This window comes from Carettochelys insculpta, chromosome 3, assembly GCF_033958435.1.
Source record: "Carettochelys insculpta isolate YL-2023 chromosome 3, ASM3395843v1, whole genome shotgun sequence".
Taxonomy (NCBI): domain Eukaryota; kingdom Metazoa; phylum Chordata; order Testudines; family Carettochelyidae; genus Carettochelys; species Carettochelys insculpta.
In genome coordinates this window covers 2,486,739-2,501,921 of record NC_134139.1, presented here as the reverse complement: position 1 = coordinate 2,501,921, position 15,183 = coordinate 2,486,739, and the positions used below count along the sequence as shown (strand labels likewise).

At 51.2% G+C, this 15,183-nt stretch overlaps 1 long non-coding RNA gene across 2 annotated transcripts in view; it reads right to left on the bottom strand.

The window, feature by feature from the left end:
- Positions 1 to 15,183, bottom strand: part of LOC142010783 (uncharacterized) — a 59,499-nt gene that overhangs the window by 43,490 nt on the left and 826 nt on the right. The gene's annotated exons all lie outside the window — the stretch shown is intronic.

The window sequence follows — 15,183 nt, the reverse complement described above, 5'->3', positions numbered from 1 at the left end:
TCACCTACAGCCCCCAACTCAGACCACTGCAACGAATTATTAAAGACCTACAACCTATCCTTAATCAGGATGCTACACTCCAGAAGGCCCTGGGTGACATGCCTGTTCTCTCCTACAGACAACCTCCCAACCTCATGAGGATCCTCACTAACAGCCACAGTCTACACCCCAGGAACACCAGTCCTGGAACCTTTCCCTGCAACAAAGCCTGCTGCCAGCTTTGTCCACATATCTTCTCTGGAAATACCATCACTGGACCTAACCAGGTTACTCTCAGAATCACGGGCACTTTCTCATGCTCCTCTACTAACATCATATATGCCATCATGTGCCAACAATGCCCAGATGCTTTGTATATTGGACAGACTTCTAACTCCCTTAGACAAAGGGTCAACGGGCACAAAACAGACATCAAAACACTCCAGATCCACAAACCAGTTAGTCAACATTTTAATGGAATGAGGCATTCTGTCAATGACCTAAAGGTATGTGTGTTACTGAAGAGGAATTATCACACCGTTCTGGAAAGAGAAGCAGCCGAGCTGGCTTTTATATTCAAATTCGGCACATTAACACATGGTTTACATTGTGATGGGAACTTTCTGAGTCACTATAGGGGCTCATCTGCATACTTTGCTCAGCTTAATTCTTGACCTTCGACCCCACCCCTCCACTCTCTGATTTGCTCACCTTGATTATCTTTTTCTGATTTGTCCTCCTTGCTTACTGTTTTTGGTTCTCTGGGTCTTAAATATTGAGTCTATTCTGGTCTGGCTATGGTCTGAAGAAGTGGGTCTGTCCCACGAAAGCTCACCTAATAAACTATTTTGCTAGTCTTTAAAGTGCTACTTGACTGCTTTTTGTTTTGATAGTGTATAGACTAGCACAGATTACTCTCTGTTACTATTAAGCTTCTCAGTGAAGCTGTTGTCAGGATGTTTTTTAAGATGGGCAAAACAATGTATTGTCCTTAACTTAACCATTTCTGCTGAAACTTTCAGAAAAATTCACCTTGAGGCAGATTCCCGAATGGGAAATTTCACCTAAACCCTTCAGGTTCAGCACAGTTCCAGAGATTCCAAGATCTGAATGGTCTGTTGTGATCATCTTGTCCCAACACCTGTCCGGCCCAGGCCAGAGATCGGCCCCAAGGTGATTCCTGTCTGAACTACAGCTGATCTTTTCAGAAAAATCCAGCCTTGATTTTGAAATTGCCAGTGATGGACAATCCACCACAACAGGGTTCAAGTGGCTAATTATAGTCACTGTTCATAATTACCTCTTATGTCCAGTTTGGGTTTATCTAGCTTCAACTTCCAGCCACTGGATCTTGTTGTATCATTGTCAGGCACGCAGAAGAGCCTAGTGTTAAGTATTTTTTTCCCAAAGATACATACAGGCTGATCAAATCACCCCTTAAACTTCTCTCTGTTAAGCTAAGTAGACTGAGTTCCTGGGGTCTAACACCATAAGACAGGTCACGCTGCAGTACCTTAAAGGCTAACAAATTTCTTTATTAGGTAATAAGCTTTCATGGATAAGACCCACTTCACAGACTAACATGGCTACCCTGCTGTATTTTTTTAACTAGAAAACAGGTTTTCTAACCCTTTAGTCATTCTCATGGCTCTTCTTTTGTCTTGCCTCTCCAGTGTTCCACCAGTCTTCTGTTGACACCAGAACCAGACACAGCAGCCCAGGAGCAGTTGCACCAGTGCCAAATAGGTAAAATAACTTCTTTTCCTACTCAAAACTCCCCCATTTCTGAATCCCAGTCTTGTATTAGACCTTTTGGCCAGAGTACTGCTCTGAGAGTGAACATTTATGACCCAGCCTTCCCAGGCTCACGTCCTCTGTCCTACATGACCTTAAGAAATTCTCAGGGCTGACTGATAAAGGGTTTACTGTTCCGTAACAGCAGCTCCCGCCAGGCCTGGAAAACTTATTACACTCAACGCATTGCTTTCATTGTATTTATCCAAAGAGGTTCAAGTGAGGTATATCATAAAAGCTTATGTAATATTGATCCTCAGTCATTGTGAAATGTACATACAGATATTTAAGGAGTTGTGTGCATACTAAAAAGATGTTTGAAAATCTGAGTCCCAGACAGAGTGAAAAAAAGAGAAGTTACTCACCGTAGTAACGGTGGTTCTTCGAGATGTGTCCCCGTGGGTGCTCCACAATAGGTGACGGCTTGGCCGGCGCCGCAGATCGGATCTTCCAAGCAGTTTCTGCCGGACCGCGCATGCGCCGGTGCGCGCCGCTCCCTGGCGCGCTCCTGGCCATGTGCGCGATCCGGTCCCCGCCAGTTCCTCGACCAACCGCCTCGGGTGCCCCTGCAAAACACTAACAGAGATCCGAAGCGGGGAGGATGGGCGGGAAGTGGAGCACCCACGGGGACACATCTCGAAGAACCACCGTTACTACGGTGAGTAACTTCTCTTTCTTCTTCGAGTGTCCCTGTGGGTGCTCCACAATAGGTGACTACCCAGCAGTAACCCAAGATAGGAGGTGGGTAATCGGATCATGTGCAGCTTGTCCCCGAGAGGACCGCTGCAGAGAGACGGGTATCCTCTTGGAATACCCTGTGAAGGGCGTAATGTTTGGCGAAGGTGTCGTAGGATGACCAGGTCGCCGCTCTGCAAATGTCTTTCAATGCAACGCCCTTGAAAAAGGCTGTTGATGCTGCCACCGCCCTGGTGGAATGAGCCCTGGGAGTGGCCGACAAAGGAGTCTTTTTGAGCTCGTAGCACATTTTTATGCAGGATACAATGTGCTTTGAGATTCTCTGCGATGAGAGACCTTCTCCTTTCGATTTGGGAGCGAGGGAGACTAGGAGTCTATCCGTTTTCCGGAAGGACTTGGTCCTGTCTACGTAGAAGGCTAGCGCCCTCCTCACGTCCAGGAGGTGTAGGCGCGCCGCTTCGCTGGAGTTATGAGGCTTTGGATAAAACGAGGGTAGAACAATAGGTTCATTGATGTGAAACTCGGAAGAAACTTTGGGAACAAAGGCTGGATGCAGCCGTATGGTTACCGCCTCCTTGGAAAAGACAGTGCAGGGTGGCGTTGCCATGACTGCCGCAAGCTCGCTCACCCGACGAGCTGACGTAATTGCAAGAAGAAAGGTCGTCTTTATTGTAAGGAGGCGAAGGGGAACCGTGGCCAAGGGCTCGAACGGTGGTCCCATGAGTGTGGTAAGCACCAGGTCCAAGCTCCACGAGGGTGGAATCGGTTTCCGAGGGGGGTAGAGGTTTACCAACCCTTTGAGGAACCTGGTAACCATAGGGTGGGCGAACACCGTGTGCCCTCCATCCTCATGTCTGAACGCCGAGATGGCGGCAAGGTGGACCTTTAACGAGGATAGCGAGAGTCCTGCTCTCTTGAGGTCCAGTAAATACTCTAGAATTGTAGGTATAGGCACCGAAAGCGGGGCCAGCTGCTTGGTAGAACACCAAGCCATGAAGCGAGTCCATTTTTGTTTATAGGTTTTCCTAGTGGAAGTCCTCCTGCTACTTTCTAGGACTTGCTGTACTTCCACTGTGCATGTGCTCTCTAGGGAGCTGAGCCATGGATTAGCCACGCTTGCAGTCGCAGGCTTTGGGGGTGCGGATGCACTATGGACCCCTGGGCTTGCATGAGCAGATCCGGCGCCACCGGAAGAGGCATCGGTGGGCGGTCCGACATGCGCAGGAGTAGGGGGAACCATTGTTGGCGATCCCACGTTGGGACTATCAGGATCATCCGAGCCTTTTCTCTCCTGGCTTTTTGCAGAACCTTGTGGATCAGCACTGCGGGGGGAAACGCGTAAAGCAGGGGGCCCCCCCACGGGATCGCGAACGCGTCCCCCAGGGACCCCCGGCCCAGCCCTGCTCTGGAGGAGAATTGTGGGCACTGTTTGTTGTGCTGAGTGGCAAACAGATCTATTTGGGGAAACCCCCATGCGTGGAAAATCGGCCGTAGTAGATCGGGACGGATCTGCCACTCGTGGGTGAGCGCAAAACGCCTGCTCAACTGGTCTGCCTTCACGTTGTGCGCGCCCGGCAAGTATGAGGCTCTCAGGATTATATCGTGGGCGATGCACCAGTTCCATAGGCGGATTGCTTCCGCGCATAAGGTACGGGATCGAGCTCCTCCTTGCCTGTTTATGTAAAACATGGTGGAGGTATTGTCTGTACTGATCCCGACGACTTTGCCTTGTATACGGTCTCGAAAGTGTTTGCAGGCGTTGAACACTGCTCTGAGCTCTAGAACATTGATATGTAGAGACTGTTCCGTGGGTGACCACAGTCCTTGAGCCACCTCTGCGCCCATGTGCGCTCCCCACCCTATGAGGGAGGCATCCGTAGTGAGGAAAACCGATATTTGCGGCTGATGGAAGGGTACCCCTGTTAGCAAGTTCCCGGGGTTTACCCACCATTGCAGGGATTCGCGCACCCCAGGTGAGGGCGACACCACCCTGTGAACGGTGTGTACTGCCGGCTTGTATACACTTGCCAGCCAGTGTTGCACGCTGCGCATGTGCAACCTGGCGTTCTGTACCACAAACGTCGCCGCTGCCATGTGGCCCAGCAGCTGCAAGCACGTCAAGACCGGCACTGTAGGGCTGAAGGTGATGACCTGCACGAGGGAACCGATGGCTCGAAAGCGAGCCTCTGGTAGGTATACTCTCGCCGAGACCGAGTTTATGCGAGCCCCTATGAACTCTATGTCCTGTGAGGGGTCTATCTTTGATTTTGCCAGATTGATAACCAGGCCAAGTGAGGAGAACGTGTTTGCTGTGACGCGTATCATGCGGAGAACCTCCCTTTTCGAGGTCCCTTTGAGCAGGCAGTCGTCCAGATACGGGAAAATAAACACCCCCTGTCTGTGCAGGTAGGCTGACACCACTGCCAAGGTCTTGGTGAAGACTCTGGGGGCCGAGGAAAGGCCAAACGGTAGGACCTTGTATTGGAAGTATTCGTTGCCCACCATGAACCGGAGAAAACGCCGGTGAGCCGGATGGATGGTTATGTGGAAGTACGCGTCTTGTAGATCGAGGGCTGCGAACCAGTCTCCATCGTCCAGTGCTGTAAGGATGGAGGCAATCGTGATCATCCGAAAACGTTGCTTGCGTAGATACCTGTTGAGGCCACGAAGGTCTAAGATGGGCCTCCAGCCTCCTGTCTTTTTCTCCATCAGGAAATACTGAGAGTAGAACCCTTTCCCTTGCAGTTGCTCCGGCACCTTTTCCACCGCCCCTATGAACTCGAGGTGGGCCACCTCCTGCCTGAGCCTGGCTACATGGGAGGCCTCCTGGGGGTGGGGCTTGGGCGGGGGTCACGGCGGCCGGAGCGACTGGAAGGGGATGGCGTACCCCGTGGCTATGATCTCCAGCACCCATTTGTCTGTGGTGATCCTTTGCCACTGGTCGTAGAATGGTCGGAGGCGATGGTGAAAAAGTCGTTTCGGATGATCTTGTGCAATGGTGTTGATGGCGCAGCCCTGGATCTGTATGTCAAACTTGTGGCCTTTGGCCCCGCCCCGAGGACGGACGGCCCTGTTGTGAGCGTCGCCTGGGGGTTCTGTACTGCTGGTGCTGCTGATGCCGCCCTTGCTCGTAACCCCTGTGATACTGGGGGCGCTGTTGCTGGTACTGGTACCGCCTTTGCTGTGGGTAGTACCTTTTCTTTGAGTATGGAGGGGTGTAAATCCCCAGGGTACTGAGTGTGGCTCTTGAATCTTTACTGGAATGAAGGACCGAGTCAGTTGATTCAGCAAACAGCTTCTGCAAGTCGAAGGGAAGGTCGACTATCTTCGCCTGCATATCTCTCGGTATACCCGAGGTCTGGAGCCAGGACTCCCGTCGCATCACCACTGCAGTTGCTGTGGAACGTGCTGCCGTGTCCGCAACGTCCAAAGCAATCTGAACTTCCATCCTCGCAGCCGCGTAGCCCTCTTGCACTATGGCCTTGAGGACCAGCTTTTTGTCCTCTGGAAGCGAGTCCATGAGGGACGTTAATCTGGCATAGTTGTCGAAATTATGGTTCGCCAAGTGCGCTGCGTAATTTGCCATTCGCAACGTTAAGGTGGAGGAGGAGTAGACCTTTCTGCCGAACAGCTCTAGCTTCTTGGCATCTCTGTCCGTTCCCCCTGTTTTAAATTGAGATGTCTTTAATCTTTGTTGCGAGGACTCCACCACCAAGGAGTTTGGCTGGGGGTGGCTAAACAAGAACTCCATGCCCTTCGCCGGCACGAAGTATTTCTTATCCGCTCTCTTTTGGACAGGCGGAATAGTTGCAGGGGTCTGCCATATGGTAGTGGCGGACTCCAAGATCGCTTCATCAAGCGGTATTGCTACTCTGGAGGAGGCCGGGGAGCTCAAATTTTTAAGGAGTTTATGATGTTTCTCTTGCACTTGTGCTGTCTGGATGCCTTGCGTGAAAGCTACCCTCTTAAACAGCTCCTGAAACTGTTTGAGATCGTCCTTAGGATGGACGTCCCCTAAGGCCGTGGCCTCATCCGGGGAGGAAAACGAGGAACCGCTGGGGTACATTTCTTTGGACCCTTCCGGTTCTTGATGGTGATGGTGCGCCCTCTCGCTGGAGGTTTGCGAGGGAAAATCTCGTGGGTCCACGGCCAGTCCCCCCTGGGATGCTTGAGTCTCTGTCCCCGATCGCGATTGCCCTCGGGGGTACGAGGTAGTGTGTGGGGATCTTTCCCTGGTAGATTGCCGATGGTGTCCATGCCCCGCGTGGTAGGGACGACCATGGCAGTATAGGCACTGTTCCTGGGAAGGTGACCTTGACCATTCCCTTTGCACGTACCCTCTGTGTCTGGGAGAGGGGGATCGTCGAGACACTGGAGAGAGTGATTTTGCATAATAGTCCAGCGTTTCAAATCCCAGGAAGGGTGAGGGTGGTGCCAGCCATGGGGAGGCTGATTGCAGGAAAGGAGAAGGGGGCTCCGGGTAGGCTAGGGGGGACCCCTGCCTTCTGGTTGGAGTCTGCAACATGAGCGGAGGGCTGTGAGAAAAGAGCTCCACAGCCCTGTCTGGAGAGGGGCTGCAGTGCCTCCTCTTGTGTGCAGCCTTTCCCCTCCCTAAGGGAGGTAACTCCGCCCCCTGATGGGCGGGGGATCCCGGCCCCGTCGGCACCGTGCTAGGCACGCTCGAAGGCGGTGCCGCACGTGCGGAGTCCTTCTGCGCCTGCAGGCTACGTGCCTGCGCGCTCTGCACCGCCGGTTCCCCGGGGGTCGGTGCCGCTGCCTGCGGTGCCGCCGGTACCGGCGCTTGCTTAGCCGCCGCCCTGCCTGCGGTGCGGGGCGGCTGGCTGATTATCGGAGGCTGAGCCGCTTCCACGTGGCTCTCCGTGCCGCCGCCGATCAGCTGTTGCTGCGGCTGGGGGCTGCTTGCTCCTCCCGTCCCGCTCACTGTTGCTGCCGGCAGGGATCGGGTTGGAGAAACTTTCCTCCGTTTTTGCGCTGATGGAGTGAGGGAGGCAGCTTTTCTTCTAAGGGCCCCGGAGGGTCCCTCCTGCTGCGGCCGCTCCGGCACGTCTGGCTGGAGGGCCTTGTCAAGAAGCAGCAGTTTAATCCTCATCTCCCTGTCTCTCCGTGCTCTGGTTGTTAATTTTGCACAGAAGGCGCATTTCTGTGCCACATGGGACTCCCCCAGGCACCTTATGCATAGACTGTGCCCATCGGACACTGGCATCGCCTCTCGGCAGGACTCACATTTTTTAAAGCCTGAGGAGGACATTGTTGGTGAGTCTTTGAGTTTGTTTATGGGTACTTAGCACCTTCTTTGTGCTGTTTCCCCGTCCGATGGCCTGCCTCAGCAGGAGGGCTGATGGCCCTAGCTCCCGGCCTCCGGCGCTTGTTACTGGGACTGGCTTGAGCTGTCCCTCCGTAGCTTGTTTGTTGTTTGTTTTTTTTGTTTTTTTTTTACAAAATAACAACCGGCTACTTATGGTAGCCTAAATAACTGAAAACTTTAAAGAGAAAACAAATAAAATCGTTGAATACGCTATGTGGCTTTAGCCTAGTCGGATTCCGTCTGCAGCCGACGGCGGTTGAGAGGAACTGGCGGGGACCGGATCGCGCACATGGCCAGGAGAGCGCCAGGGAGCGGCGCGCGCCGGCGCATGCGCGGTCTGGCAGAAACTGCTTGGAAGATCCGATCTGCGGCGCCGGCCAAGCCGTCGCCTATTGTGGAGCACCCACGGGGACACTCGAAGAAGAACATTTTCTATTAGACAAAGGGATGTCAATTCACCTGTCTTGGGTTATACGTAAATTAGACATTGCGCACCAACACTAGGAAGCCTGATTGTGCACATGGAGTCAGAACAACGATGTGTGGCAACTTGGAGCCAGCACAGCAGGAAGGCCCCCATGGGGTTGCCCTGACTTTGGGAACACAAGCAATGGAGCTTGGGGAGCATAAGGAAAAGTAAGGAGAAATTTTATTATTCTTCACAGAGGGAGCAAAAAGGACAAGACATGTTGCGTGTATGGAAGGTGGATTCCAGCCAGGGTTGGTGACACTGGGCATTTGTTTGGATGAAACACTAGTTCAGCCCAAAATTTTAGCCAGTTAAAGCTAAATTTAGATTTTCAGACCTTGTCTACATTATCACAGTAAGTCAATCTTACATATTCAGTCTGGTCTGGTCTGGATATGGTCTGAAGAAGTGGGTCTGTCCCACGAAAGCTCACCTAATAAACTAGTTTGCTAGTCTTTAAAGTGCTACTTGACTGCTTTTTGTTTTGTAAGTCAATCTCAGTTATGCTACTCCAGCTACAAGAATAACATAGATAGAACACTTCCACTTCCTACAAAAAAGAAAAGAGAATAAATTTTCTAAATTACTTCATACATCAGGATACTACAACTACAATAATGACAGCTCAACTAACAATATTGTTATCCTTTCCAGCTACCAACTCAGCCCAGCAGAAGAGTCTCTCTTATCCTGGGGTCCTTCCTTCTGCCCTACTTCCTCCATGAACTTAATATAATTCTGTGGTAACCTTGAAGTCTTCTTTTGCTGCCTCCATCTAAAGGAATTCTATCAACACGCCTATAAACAACAGTCTGACTCTCTTCGACCCCGCCTACCAACACCAAAAGAAGAAGAACTCTATGTGGACTCCCCCTGAGGGTTGTAGTGAAAGTCTGGATTTCTACGTACAGTGCTTCCGCAACCGTGCTCAGACTCACATTTTCGCAAACAATGCCAAATGAGACACAATCTCAACTATGCTGAACGCCATGCTGTCCAGAGTCTCAAAAATAACTCAGACATTATAATCAAACCAGCTGACAAAGGGGCTACTGTTGTCATCATGAATAAGTCAGACTATGAACAGGAGGGAGCCAGACAACTCTCCAACACCACATTTAAGGACCTCTCTCCACTGATTCCACTTTAGAATTCCAAAAGAAATTACAGCAACTACTTAAGGAACTCTCTGCTGCTACTCGGGACCTTATTCACTCAGACATACTGTCTGAGCCCCAACCTGGATTAGAGAGGCAGCCGTGTTAGTCTGTATCTTTGAGAACAACAAGAAGTCCTGTGGCACCTTAGAGACTAACATATATTTTGGCGCATAAGCTTTCATGGGCAAACACCCGCTTCATCAGATGCATGAGCGGGGGTGGTTTCAGAGGGGTATTTAAAGAGTGGGGTCCCATTAAGAGACACTCTCCAAGACCACATTCTACAAGCCTCTGTTGAAGGATCCCACTGAGGAATACACAAAGAAACTACAGCATCTGCTCAAGACTCTCCCTCTGAAAACACAGGAACAGATTTACACAGACATACCCCTAGAACCCAGAGCGGGTTTACTCTACCTGCTACCCAAGATCCATAAACCTGGGAATCCCAGAGGCCCCATCATCTCAGGCATTGGCACCCTCACCAGAGGACTGTCTGGATATGTGGACTCTCTACTTAGACCCTACACTACCAGCACCCCCAGCTTTTTTCGAGGTACCACCGACTTCCTCAGGAAACTACAATCCATTGATGACCTTCCTGAAAACACTGTCCTGGTCACCATGGATGTAGAGGCCCTTTACACCAATATCCCACATGAAGATGGACTCCAAGCTCTAAGGAACATTATCCCTGGTGAGACCGAGGCACAAATGGTGGCGGAGCTTTGTGACTTTGTCCTCACCCACAACTATTTCAGATTTGAGGACAAATTATACCTTCAAATCAGTGGCACTGCTATGGGCACCTGCATGGCCCCACAGCATGCCAACATTTTTATGGCTGACCTGGAACAACGCTTTCTCATTTCTCGTCCCCTAGCATCCCTCCTCTACACTGATGACATCTTCATCATCTGGACCCATGGGAAGGAGGCTCCTGAACAGTTCCACTGTGATTTCAACAGTTTCCACCCCACCATCAACCTTAGCCTGGACCAGTCCACACAAAAGATTCACTTGCTGGACACTACTGTACAGATAAGCGATGGTCACATAAATACCACCCTATACTGAAAACCCACGGACCGCTATGCTTATTTACACGCCTCCAGATTCCATCCAGGGCACACTACATGATCCATTGTTTACAGCCAGGCACTAAGGTGCAACCGTATTTGTTCTGATCCATCAGACAGAGACAGACATCTACAAGACCTTAACCAAGCTTTCCTCAAACTACAATACCCACCTAAGGAAGTGAGGAAACAGATTGACAGAGCCAGACGGGTACCCAGAAGCCACCTGCTACAAGACATGCCTCACAAGGAAAACAAGAAAACACCACTGACCATCATAGACAGCCCGCACCTAAGGCCTCTCCAGCGCATCATCAGCAATCTGCAACCCATCCTGAACAATGATCTTTCAGTCTCACAGACCTTGGGAGGCAGGCCTGTCCTCGCCTACAGACAGCCTGCCAGCCTTAAACAAATCCTCACCAGCCACTGTAGATCACAAAATAGTAACTCTAAGCCTGAAACCAATCCCTGCAACCAACCCCGCTGCCCACTCTGTTCACATGTCTACACCGGTGATATCACAGAACCTAACATCAACCACACCATCATGGGCTCCTTTACCTGCACATCTACTAATACAATATATGCCACCATGTGCCAGCAATGCCCCACTGCAATGTACATTGCCCAACTGGACAGTCTCTAGTAGTAGCATCCTTCAGTCTATGTAGACTATGGATCGCACCCTTCGTAGTTCCGTTTGGCATCCTCATTTGCAGTGTCGGCTGTGACTGTCAAGACCCACATGAGAGTGACAGTCCTTGCTGCATCTGTTGCAGATGTAGTGGGTGTCTGGCAGGTCCTTGCTGTGCTTTCTGTGGGCTTGCTTCTCCTTTGCTAGCTGTCTGATCCTCAACTCACCCTTCTGAAGGCCCTTGTATAGATTCTGCCTCCATCTGCTGCGATCGTCTGCCAGCTCCTCCCAGCTGTCTGGCTTGATGTCTACCTCCCTGAGGTCTCTCTTGCAAACATCTTTGTAGCGCAGCTGGGGGCGACTGGAAGGTCTTTTGCCAGAGGCTAGCTCGCCATACAGGATGTCTTTTGGAATCCTTCCATCATTCATCCTGTGGATGTGGCCAAGCCAGTGGAGCCGACGCTGCCTGAGGAGGGTGTCCATAGTTGGGATTCCAGCTTGCTCAAGGACAGCAGTGTTGGACACTCTGTCCTTCCATGATATTCCAAGGATGCGCCTGAGGCAGCACAAGTGGAAGACGTTCAGCCTCTTTTCCTGGCGGAAGTACAGGGTCCAAGTCTCGCTGACGTAAAGGAGAGTGCTGAGGATGCAGGCTCTGTAGACTTGCATTTTGGTGTGAGTGTACAGCTTGTTGTTATTCCACACTCTCTCGCTGAGTCTGGACAGAGTTGTGGCTGCTTTACCGATCCTCCTATTTAGCTTAGTCTCCTAGGACAGGGTGTAAGTGACGGTGGACCCAAGGTAAATGAACTCGTGGACGACCTCTAACATATAGTTGTCAATGCTGATTGATGGAGAATCAGCAAGGTCCTGAGCAAGTACATTTGTCTTCTTTAGGGTGATGGAGAGCCCAAAGTCCTTGCATGCTTTGGAGAACCGATCCAGCAACTTCTGAAGCTGGTCTTCTGCGTGAGACACTACAGCAGCATCGTCTGCGAACAGCATGTCTCTGATGAGGACTTCCTGCACCTTAGATTTAGCTTTCAGCCTTGCAAGATTAAACTGTTTCCCGTCAGATCTTGTGTGCAAAAAGATGCCCTCTGTTGAAGATCCAAAGGCGTGTTTAAGGAGGAGTGCGAAGAAGATCCCGAACAATGTCGGAGCAAGGATGCATCCTTGTTTGACGCCGCTCCTGATGCTGAAAGCATCCGATAATGTGCCATCGTATTGGATGGTTCCTCTCATGTCTTCGTGGAAAGACTGGATCATCTTGAGTAACCGTGGCGGACAACATATCTTGTGGAGCAGTTTGAACAGTCCATCCCTGCTGACCAAGTCGAAGGCCTTGGTTAGGTCGATGAAGGCAATATAGAGTGGCTTCCTCTGCTCCCTGCATTTCTCCTGCAGCTGCCTCAGAAAGAAGACCATGTCAACAGTAGATCTCTCTGCACGGAACCCGCACTGTGATTCAGGATACACCCTCTCAGCAATCTTCTGGAGTCTGCCGAGGATGACGCGAGCGAACAGTTTACCAGTGATGCTTAGCAGGGAGATTCCATGGTAATTGTTACAGTCGCTTCTGTCTCCTTTGTTCTTCTACAAGGTTATGATGTTAGCGTCGCGCATGTCCTGTGGAACCTCTCCCTCTCTCCAGCACAGGCACAGTAGCTCATGTAGGGGTTCCAGGAGAGTGTCTGTGGCACACTTGATCACCTCTGGTGGTATACCATCCTGGCCCGGGGCCTTTCCTACTGCAATGTTGTCAATGGCTTTCTTCAGTTCATCCACAGTTGGTTCCTGGTACAGTTTGTCCATTACTGGTAGGAGTTCGATGGCATCGAGGGCTGTGTCGACCACAACGTTCTCGCGTGAGTACAGCTCGGAGTAGTGCTCGACCCAGCGCTCCATCTGTTTGGCTTTGTCAGTGATGACTTCACCAGATTTGGATTTCAGAGGTTCCATCTTGTTCTGGGTGGGTCCTAATGCCTTCTTGATGCTCTCATACATTCCCCTGAGGTTACCAAAGTCAGCACTGGTCTGGATGCTGCTGCATAGCTTGAGCCAGTAGTTGTTGGCACAGCGCCTGGCCATGTGCTGTACTGTTTTTCTGGCTGCTCTGAGCGCTTGCAGGGTATTCTGGCTTGGGGAACGTTTGTACTCCAGGAGCGCAGCGCGCTTGTTTTCGATGGCTGGAATCATCTCATCGGAGTTAGCTTTGAACCAGTCATTTGTATTTCTAGCTCTTCTTCCAAACACTGACAAGGCCGTGTTGTACATTTTATCCCTCAGATGCTGCCATCTGGATGTCACATCGGCAACCGCAGGGTCGCTGCGCAGATTCTCCTCCAGGGTCGCTCTGAACTTTTCAGCTCTCTCTGAGTTAGTCGTCTTTCTGGCATCGATGCAGGGCCTTCCAGTTGGTTTAGAGCGGTGCAGCTTCTTGGGAATCACCTTGAGTTTGGAGCAAACTAACACGTGATCTGTATTGCAGTCAGCACTATGATAGCTGCATGTCAGAAGGACGTTTTTGAGGTTATCACGTCTAGCGATGACCATGTCTAGTTGATGCCAGTGTTTTGAGCGTGGGTGTCTCCATGACACTCTGTGCTGTGGCTTGGTTTGGAAAAATGTGGTTGTGATGCACAGATTGTGGTACGTGCAAAGTTCGAGAAGACGCTGACCATTTTTATTCATTTTTCCCACTCTGAAGTGGCCTAAACAGGAAGGCCATGAGTCACGATCGGTTCCAACTGTCACATTGAAGTCACCCAGAATGTACAGTTGTTCGTGAGCAGGTATTTGCACTATGGCAGCACTAAGCACACCATAAAACTTGTCTTTTACTTCTGGTTCAGCGCACAGGGTTGGGGCGTAAGCGCTGATCAGGTGGACAGGACCGGCACGAGTTTCAAGTATGACCTGAAGGAGTCTTTCTGATCCACCCATGACTAATTCCACCATTTGCAGAAGGGGTGTTTCTGATGGCGAAGCCAACACCATGCTCTCTGGGTTCTTCTCGGGCTTTACCCTGCCAGAAAAAGGCGTAGTTCTTTTCCTTTAGAGATCCCGAATCTGCGAGACGTGTCTCTTGCAGAGCAGCAATGTCAACTTGGAGCCTCTTCAGTTCCTCATCGATGACAGCGGTCTTTCGGGTGTCACTGATGTCCTGAAGATCTTCAATCAGACCTGTGAGCATGGTCTGCACATTCCAGCAAGCAAGCTTAAAATTTTGATGGTTTCGTTTTCTTGTTGATTTTCTTATTGGTTTGCCTGGTGCTCAGATTTCAGGTCACTTGTCAGGTTTGGGAACCTTAAGCCTCACACACCCAGCGAGGGAGGTGAACTGTGGCGGGACAGTACCCTATTGGCTGGAGGCTGCCCAGCTTGAGGCGGGCAGTGGCCATCCAGTGAGATGCGACGATCTCTCCCACTGTCGGAGGCAACCCCTCACACTCGTTCTCTACGCCAATCGAGCAAGAGCTTACAACTGGTATCTGTTACCTCCCATGGTGGTTCAACGCTGTTAGTGATGCTGGAGTACCTCTCCAGGCGCAAGCTTGGGCGATTATTGGGACCCTGGACTGCCCAGACGCCAGTGTTCCCCTCTTTGCTTTACTGATCTAGTCCAAAGGAGAGGATAACCTCTACGTCTGGTACCAGCTCAGCTGCAGGAGTTGCCGGGTTAATGCCACAAGTTGGCACAGAACCGCCTTAGGACTCCCCTCTGGATTTTCTGTCAGGGTTTACTCCCTTAGCCTTGCTCCTTTCCAGGATAACCCACAAGGCAGTGGGGCATGGAGAATGTGGGTACGGTCCCACTACCTCTTGCACCTCCCTGGCACCACATGTCCCCAAAGCTCCCCATGACGACCACCTCGCCTCCCCAGGACCCTCCTCCCCACACCTCTGCCTCTCATCGGCTACCATCACCCCCAGATCCTCCCTCCCTGTCCCCTTTTTCCCCTTCCACTCCCATGTCTCCCGATTGCACCACATTGCCCCCTATCAGTTCTCTTTGCCCCCAGGTCCCCCTTCCCCTGGCC